Here is an 8,705-nt window from a genome sequence, read left to right on the forward strand (position 1 = left end):
TTGCTTCCAAGAGATTGTCTCGCCTCTGTCCTTCCCGACTTCAAGTTACACTGTAAGCACCTTTGTACCCATTGTGGTAGGCACAGTCACCCTTGTCCATTGCCATATGCATACCTCTTATGGATACTGTAAGCAGAAATGCCATCACACTTGCCTTGTGCCTGTGACCAGCATCGAGGAAAAGGGATTCATGGAAAAGTGTGTCTGCTAAAGTCTTTTCGGAATGTTTGCCCTCCTCTGCTCAAGGGGTTGATAGCCACTCACCTGCATTACTACCGCTCTCTCTCTAGTGTCAAAGTGCATTTCTGCTCCTTTCACCCCTGTCCTACTGACACAGAGCTGGGCAGATGGGGAGAAGCACCTATCGCACAATGCGACTGATGGATGTTCCAGCAGGAACCTAGTGGCTAGAGGTCAAGATGAAAGGTTGGCTCCAGGCAGATTAGGAGGGGAAGAAAAATATATAAGTACAGATGGCTCAGGTGCCGAGTCCTGAGAAAGGAACAAAAAGATTGCACCAAAGAGGCCTTTCCATGCCCCCAGGACTCCAGGTGGGTACTGGGACATCTGGAAGGGACACTGTGCTCTCAAAGCTGGAGCACCAGCTGCTCGGTCTCTCTCCTCTCTCTCTCTTTCTCCTGCCCCTACTAAATCTAGCCAGGCCAAGACCAGCTGTGTGCACACTACTTTCCCATATCCCTGCAAAGCCCAAAGAGAATGAGTCACAGGACCTGGTTTCTGGGTGGGCTTTGCATTCTGGTCAAGGTAACATGAGGACTTGTTGGTAATTCCAGGACCAGGTTATAGATTAGATGGACGTTACAGGTGCAATGTCCCTGGTTGCAGGGTCTGCCTGGACAAAACCAGGGAGCAGAGGAGAAAGAGGAATTGGCTTGAGCTTTCCACGGAGGCAGTGATTTCTGGGAAAGAGAGAAGAGGGCTAGGAGCCAAGAACCGGCTACTGGCCCTTGCCCTGATTTTCGCTCTCTTTAGGTGGTAGGAGCTTAGAAATCTGTAAAGAAACACAATTGTCTAGGATGGTGTAACAGCTTAAAGCTCATGAATTATTATAGATCCATGAGGAGATACAGAGGACGGAGACACAGCAGCCCCTCTGTATGCAGGGCGTACCTGTACCTGAGAGTCAATGACACCCCACATGGCAATCTCCTCAGGACCCCCTGAAGAGGGGTTTGGAGCAGGGGAGTACCTGCATGGTGAGACTTGATACAGAGTTTTTGTTTTGTTTTGTTTTGTTTTGTTTTTCCATAGGGAGTGAACACAAGAGGTATCCCTGGAAGCAGGAGCTCTATTCAAGGTTGTTTTTTTTTGTTTTCTGAAAGATCCCGGGGCCCGTAGAAGGAAGCACAGGGATCTGGGTGGAGCAAAGGGAAGGATGGAGCAGAGTGCATTCACAGCAGCGACTCAGGCAGCTGGGCAGCAGGAGAGGACCGAGTGGGGTGACCTTCCCATACGGTCAAGTTGAAACTGGAGTGGCCTGTAATGGAGCAGAGCTATCTAAAGAAGAAGGCTGTTGCTGAGGAGAAGGCTCAGTGAGTTAAGTGAGTAAAATACAAGGGCTTGAGTTCAGATCCCCAATATGTACTTACAGTGCCAGGAAAGCGGCATGTTCCTGCACCCCCAGTGCCAGGGAGACAGAGACAGTGTCCTTGGGGCTCATTGGCTAGCTAGTCTACATAAGTTGTTAAGCTCTGGGATCAAAGAATAAGGTGGACAATGATTAAAGAAAGCACTGTGGTCTATAATCACACATATGGTATATACACACTTATATGTACATGGACTTGTACACATGGATGCCTAAACACATATCAACACACACACACACACACACACACACACACACACACACGCATGCATGCACACACACACACAAAATGTAAAAAGAGGCCTTTACAAAGGCAGCCAACTGCGCAGGCTATCAGCTGCCACCTCTGCAGCCCGAGCTAGGGAGCCCAGCGGTTAGCAGGAGTCATCTGCTAGTCAGGACAGAGTCCTCAGTAGGAACCCTTCTCTGCAAGCACAGGAGCATGCCAGACAAGTGGCCACGTGCACAGGGGCCATGAGGGGGCTTGTTAAACACCACCCCACCTCCCCAGTACAGTCAAGTCAACTATGGCAAACTCGGAATCTGGGCCAACATGCCACTTTTCTGGGGCTGGAAGGTGACTCTTCTGTGGGCACTGGCCAACAGCACCCGTGCTTTCAGTGGAATGAGACATGCTAGGGATGCCATGCCAAATCCCATGTTCTGACCATGATACCCCTACTTGTGAACCGGAAGAAGACACATCTCATTTTGGAATGCCTGCAAGCCTCATGGACTTTATCTAGAAAACGTTATCTAGATTCCCTGTGGTCTGTATGTTGCCCAGCATTTGCTATTGCCTGTGTTCAAGATGACTACCATACTGACTGGGGTGCCGTGGAATCCCAACACAGTTTTAATTTCTCTGACACATAGTGATGTCAAATATTTTTAATATGCTTATTGGCTATTTTCACTTTAGCTTTTGAGAAAGGTCTGTTCATTTCATAAGTCTATTTATTGATTGGGTTGCTTTATTGCTTATTTTTTTCTGAGTTCTTTGTATATTCTAGATATTAATCCGCCATCAGAGGAATAGCTGGCAAAGATTTTCTACCCTTCTATAGTCTGACTCTCACCACTCAATTAATTGTTTTCTTTGCTGTACAGAAGCTTTTAATGTCATGATGTCCCACTTGTCAATTGTAGGCATTATTTCCTGAGCAACTGGAGTCGGAGTCATAAAGTCTTTGCCTTGCTGGTAGCTTTTTTCTCTATTAAGGAGCTTTATCTAATGACAAAATCAATTTTAAGGAATTTCACTTGGCATGTGGCAACTGATCATTTAATAGTGACGACTGATATTGCTTAAACAGGAGGTATTTTCAATGGGGATATCATTTTGAGGGAGATTCCTGGCTCTATTTTTCATTGCATTTCAATGACTGCTTTAATCAAAACAGAAGAGCCTATGGGTTTGGTAACGTTTCTCCCCTGTAACTGAATGGTTGTTACTATGGTTTGAAGGTTCTCTCCCAAACTCATGTTGGATTTTAATTGTCCTTGTAAAGCTACTAGAGGCTGAGGTCTTTACAAAGAGGGATTAGATCCTGAGGATTCTGACCTCACGAGTGGGTTGATGCTATGGTCAGGAGATGGAGTCAGTAATCACATAGTGGACTCCTACGAAGGGCTCAGTGCAGGAATACCTCTGTCCTTCTGTTTCACCTTATTATAACACAGCACAAGCCTTACCCTCTACCATACCCTCTGATCTTAGTTTTCCAGCTCTACAACCGCAAGTCAAATAGCCCTCTAGTGCTCATAGTCTGTGGCCTCCTGTTACAGCCTTGGAAACAGTCTAGGATAGACGCAATAGTAAATGTCTTCACTGGCATGTGGTCACAGTTCTTCTCTCTATCAACTTCTGCTCTCATCCTTCCCCACAGAGCCTGCTAGGGAAATTTCTGATCACAGAGATCGAATGCAGATAACACCACAGCAGTTCCCTTCTTCTGTATAACTTTCTGAAGTGTCTACCTTGTCTTCTAATCCCTACCTGTTTCTCCCTTCTCCCTCCCCCTCCTCCTCTCCACTGCCCTTTACTCACTCTCCAGAGGTTATCTTTCTTCTCCACTCTCCACCTTCCAACTATTCTTCCCCTTAAAGATAATTATCTGACCCACAATACCATTCCTGGGTATATATGCCAATGACTCAACATCAAAATGCCACAGAGATGTCGGCGCATCCATACTTACTGCAGCGCTATTCGCAACTGTCAGGAAGTGGAGCCAGCCTAGATGCCCAGTAACAAGCCCACACCAGTGAGACCTGCCAACCACAGGCTGAAACTTGAAATCATGTCTCACATGTATTTTGCCTCAGTGGCAAAGAAAAGATAACAAATGCTGCCTCACACCACATACATGTGTTCTCTAGTGTTCTTCAGACTTGGTGGGTGTGATGGAAGGGAATAATCCCTCAGAGATGATAAAATTCAACAGGTAATTAAAATGTCTTTTGAGGAGAAGCGGAATATTTTCTCTTTCTCTCTCTATTTGTATTCTAACCTTTGTCCAGAAACTGCTCTAGAACCATCTGTTTGGTGACCAAAAGTACAACTCATCTGTCTACAGAAACATCATGAAGAGCCCCAGATGGATTTTCTTTTCTATGTCTATCTTTCCCATCCCACTTATTAGTTATGACAAGAGTCTCTCTCTCTCTCCCTCTCCCTCCCCTTATCCTGGAGGTTGGAAGCCTTTGTATCAAAAGGTATGTGCTCCTTCCTGGGTGAGGACATAGCATAGATATAGTAGATTTCTACAGAAAAAAATAATGAATGTAAAACCAGGTTTGTAGATTAATGAAAAAATGGCTGAGTGTGAACCAAGTCCTATTTAATGTATTTTTTATTGACACCTTCCATAATTGTAAACAATATCCCATGGTAATTTTCTCCGGCCCCCCACTTTCCACTTTGAAACTCCACTCTCCATATATCCTCTCCCCCTTTCAATCAGTCTCTCTTTTATTTTATTTTGATGCCATGACCTTTTCTTCTTATTATAATGTGTACATGGTGTCAGACACGGTGGGGTCATGGATAGCCAGGCCATTTTGTGTCTAGAGGAGCATGTTGTAAGGAGTCCTACCCTTCCTTTGGCTCTTACATTCTTCCCACCACCTTTTCCACAATGGACCCTGAGGCTTGGAAGGTGTGATAGAGATATTGCAGTGCTGAGCACTCCTCTGTCACTTCTTCTCAGCACCATGGTGCCTTATGAGTCATCCCAAGGTCACTGCAATCTGAAGAGAAGCTTCTCTAACCAAAAGTGAGAGTAGAATTAATATGTAGTTATGAACATTAAGAGAAGTGCTTCCTGTGCAGTTGGGTGAGCATAGTATATACATTTAGCCAGATAGCAGCAGGTGTTACACCCCTAGGGCTCATGACTACCTCTGTTTTAAGTTTTTGGTATCAGGGATGTATTCTCTCCCATGGAGCGGGGCTCCAGTCAAACTAGAGGGCAGTTGGTTTCCTCCATACCTGATGTGCCATTATTGCACTCATTGGCTCATTTGGCCTGGCTGGCCAAATATAAGGCTTGCAGTGTCCACTGCGGAGTATCTTCACTGGTGATTTCTGTCTCTCCCTTTGAACTGCATGCAGTGTGGCTTTTTTCAGCTTTCTGTCAGCTGGTCTACATGGAGGAGGTTTGCAGCTCAGCTCCAGCAGGATTTCTCAGTGACCTTGTAGCCCATGTGTCTGGAGTCTTCAGCAATAGGGGCTTACCATCTATCCTTGGTGGGAAACCAAGTGCCTCAGCAATGGCCTGTAATGTTTTGGGAGCATCAGGGACCTCCTTGGCCGACAACTCTCTAGAAGGTATCCCATCCTTGGCACTGAAAATTTTCTAGTAATAATCTATGGCTCCTGAGTGTTCCATTGTCCAAAGAAGTAGGTTTCCATATGATTTATTTATATCCTCTTAGATTTTGATTAGCCCTCCCTCCACCTTTCCTTCACTCAATCTCTTCCCCTGGCCTCACATTAATCTGTTCTTCTACTTACACATATACAATACCATCCTATTAAGTCCCACCTATCCCTGTATATTCCTTTTATATCTCCTTTCTTGCTTACTGGCCTCTGCTACTGAGTTTTATTCCTATTCACACAAATGTCCAATCATTTGTAGCTAGGATCTACATATGAGAGAGAACATGTGACATTTGGCTTTCTGGGCCTACATTACCTCACTAAGTATAATACTTTCCAGATCCATCCATTTTTCTGCAAATGCAAATTTCATAGCTTCATTTTTCTTTACTGCAGAGTAGAACACCATTGTGTAAATGTGCCACATCTTCATTATCCATTCATCAGTGGAGGGACATCTAGGCTGGTGCCTTTTCCTAGCTATTGTGAATTGAGCATCAATAAACATGGTTCAGCAAGTATCTCTAAGCTAGTGAGACAAGTCCTTAGGATATATGCCTAGGAGTGGTATAGCTGGGTCACATGGTGGATCTATTTTCAGTTGTCTCAGGAACCTCCACAATGATTTCTGCAATGGCTGGACCGGATTGCATTCCCACCAACACTGTAGAAGGGTTCCTCTTTTTCTTCATCCTTGCCAGCATTTATGGTCATTTGTTTTAATGATGGTAGCTAATGTGAAATGAGTGAGAGGAAATGTCAACATAGTTCTAATCTACATTTCCATGATGATCAGGAATGTAGAACATTTTCTACATGTTTATATGTTATCTGTATTTATTCTCTTGAGAACTCTCTAGTTTGATAGCCCATTTTTAATTGGGTTGTTTGGTTTCTTATTATTTAGTCTTTTGAGTTCTTTATATATCATAGATATTAATGCTCTGTCAGATGTATAGCTGGCAAAGATTTTCTCCCATTCTGTAAGTTGCCTCTTTGCTCTACTCACAGGGTCCTTTGCTGTACGAAAGCTTTGTAATTTCATGAGGTCCCAGTGGTTGATCTGTGGCTTTATTTCCTGAGCAGTTAGGGTTATATTCAGAAAGTCTTTGCCAAGACCAATATGTTGAAGGGTTTCCTCTACTTTTTGCTCTAGCAGTTTCAGCGTTTCGGGTTTGATATTAATGTCTTGATCCATTTGGACTTAATTATTGTTCATGAAGAGAGAGAAGAATCTATTTTCATATTTTATCATAAGAAAAAATTGCACTGTCAAGATTAGCATTCAGAACCATCTTAGAGCTGTCGAAACTATCTCTAATGTCAACTTGTCAGGAAATCTTTGAGTCTGAAGTGATTTCTAGGCCGTGGAATGACATGAGGAGAACATTTTATCTTCATGTGAACTAAAGAAGATGGTGCAGCTAGATGGAAGTTTGATGGGGATCCTGAAGTGGTAACACTTTCCTGACAATTCTTAATAAAAATCAAAAATTAAACGACAATTTCTGGGCTTGAGAGATAGCTTCGCAGTTAAGGCTCTTGCCTGTAAAGCCTAAGGATTCAGGTTCATTTCCCCAGTACCTATGTAAGCCAGGTGCACAAGGTGGCATATGCATCTGGTGTTTGCTTACAGTGGCTAGAGACACTGTTAAGTGCCCATTCTCTCTCTCTTTCTAATAAATAAATGATTTTTTAAATGCAATTTCCACTGATACATTATTAAGGATATGTCAACTAGAAGTAGGCAATTAAGAGCTCAGTCCTTTTTCCCCAGATTTTTCAGGGCAGTATATCATGTAGCCCTGGCTTATCTCAACTTGCTTTATAGCCAAAGATGACATTGAATTCTTTTCTCTTAAAGTAAAGTCTTGCTGGAGCCTAAACAGACCCGGAATCCACTATGTAGTCTTAGACTGGCCTTGAATGCAAGATGATCCTCTTACCTTGGCCTCCAAAGTGCTGGGATTAAAGAGGTGTGCCACGACACCCAGTGATCTTAAATTCTTGATCTTCATGCCTCTACCTCCCAAATTCTGAGAGGAAAAGAGAGGCTGGGGGAAGAATGGACAAGCCAGGGCCTCCAGCCACTACAAACAAACTGCAGAAGCATGCACCACCTTGCTTATCTGGCTTTTGTGTGTGCTATGGAATCAGACCTGGCTCCTTAGGCTTTGCAGGCAGGTGCCTTAAACACTAAATAATCTCTCTTGGCTGGGCTCATCCTTTAGTTTGAATAGAAGGAAGTCAGTGGAGGCAGTTACACCCCCGAAACCTTGAGCACCATAGAACTCCACAGTGAGACTGCATTCCCTGAAGGTTTGCCCATGTCTGCCTCCCTCCAGCTTCCATGCCTCAGACACTGGGGTATTGGGGTGCCTCTTTTGCCATCAGACAAGATCTGTCCATGGCTTCTGAAGTCTCTGCCTATTCCCACCCACCCCAACACTAAGAAGAAAACACTCCATTACTTAGACCCAAGGTACCCCCTTTTTAAATTTAATTTTAATTTTTTTTTATATATGGAACGCTTCACGAATTTGCATGTCATCCTTGTGCAGGGGCCATGCTAATCTTCTCTGTATCATTCCAATTTTAGTATATGTGCTGCCAAAGATAGCACCTTTTTTTTTAAGAGTATGTCATTGAAAAAAAAGCTTGTGGCTCAAAGAATATTGTACACTTTGAGCATAAGATGGGCTGGCTGTGCAAACTTGTACACTTACTTCATAATAAATATGGACCTGAATATTAGCCTTCGAGTTCTATAAGGCCCCCAAACTTACCCCCAAAGCCTTGCTTTCCCAAGATTGAACTTGAACTAAGCACGGACAGCACTGTGTGACTTTACAGCAGCAGGCCGCCCTGTTCTAGGAGGGCCTCTGACTCTTAGTGACTCATCCTTGGGCCTTGAGACCCCAGCACTGTGCCCACTGTCTGACCACACAGTGGGCATACGCACATCAGAGTGGTCACTCTGTTTTAGATCATCTGTTTCCATATGTGTGTCACCCTGAAGGTATGTGGCTCAGGCTGTGTAGGAAAGCAGGTTGAGACTCGCTGGATCCTCAGGATTTACTAGAGCTCCAAAAGAAGCAGGTGTGTGGCCAGGGGGTTGGATGGGCTCATTTACACGTTCTCTAGGGAAAAGTGGGCATTGATATAAAGAGAATGGCATTGGTGGCCCGCCACTTCAAGCTAATTCTCTGC

General features: G+C 44.2%; 1 non-coding gene across 1 annotated transcript; it reads right to left on the minus strand.

Moving 5' to 3' along the window:
• Window positions 1–8,011: 8,011 nt before the first annotated feature.
• Window positions 8,012–8,118, minus strand: LOC123462429. The gene has a single exon (XR_006638251.1). It is a non-coding gene; the product is annotated as a U6 spliceosomal RNA (small nuclear RNA).
• Between the last annotated feature and the right edge of the window lie 587 nt (window positions 8,119–8,705).

This window comes from Jaculus jaculus, chromosome 7 (genome assembly GCF_020740685.1).
Source record: "Jaculus jaculus isolate mJacJac1 chromosome 7, mJacJac1.mat.Y.cur, whole genome shotgun sequence".
NCBI lineage: Eukaryota > Metazoa > Chordata > Mammalia > Rodentia > Dipodidae > Jaculus > Jaculus jaculus.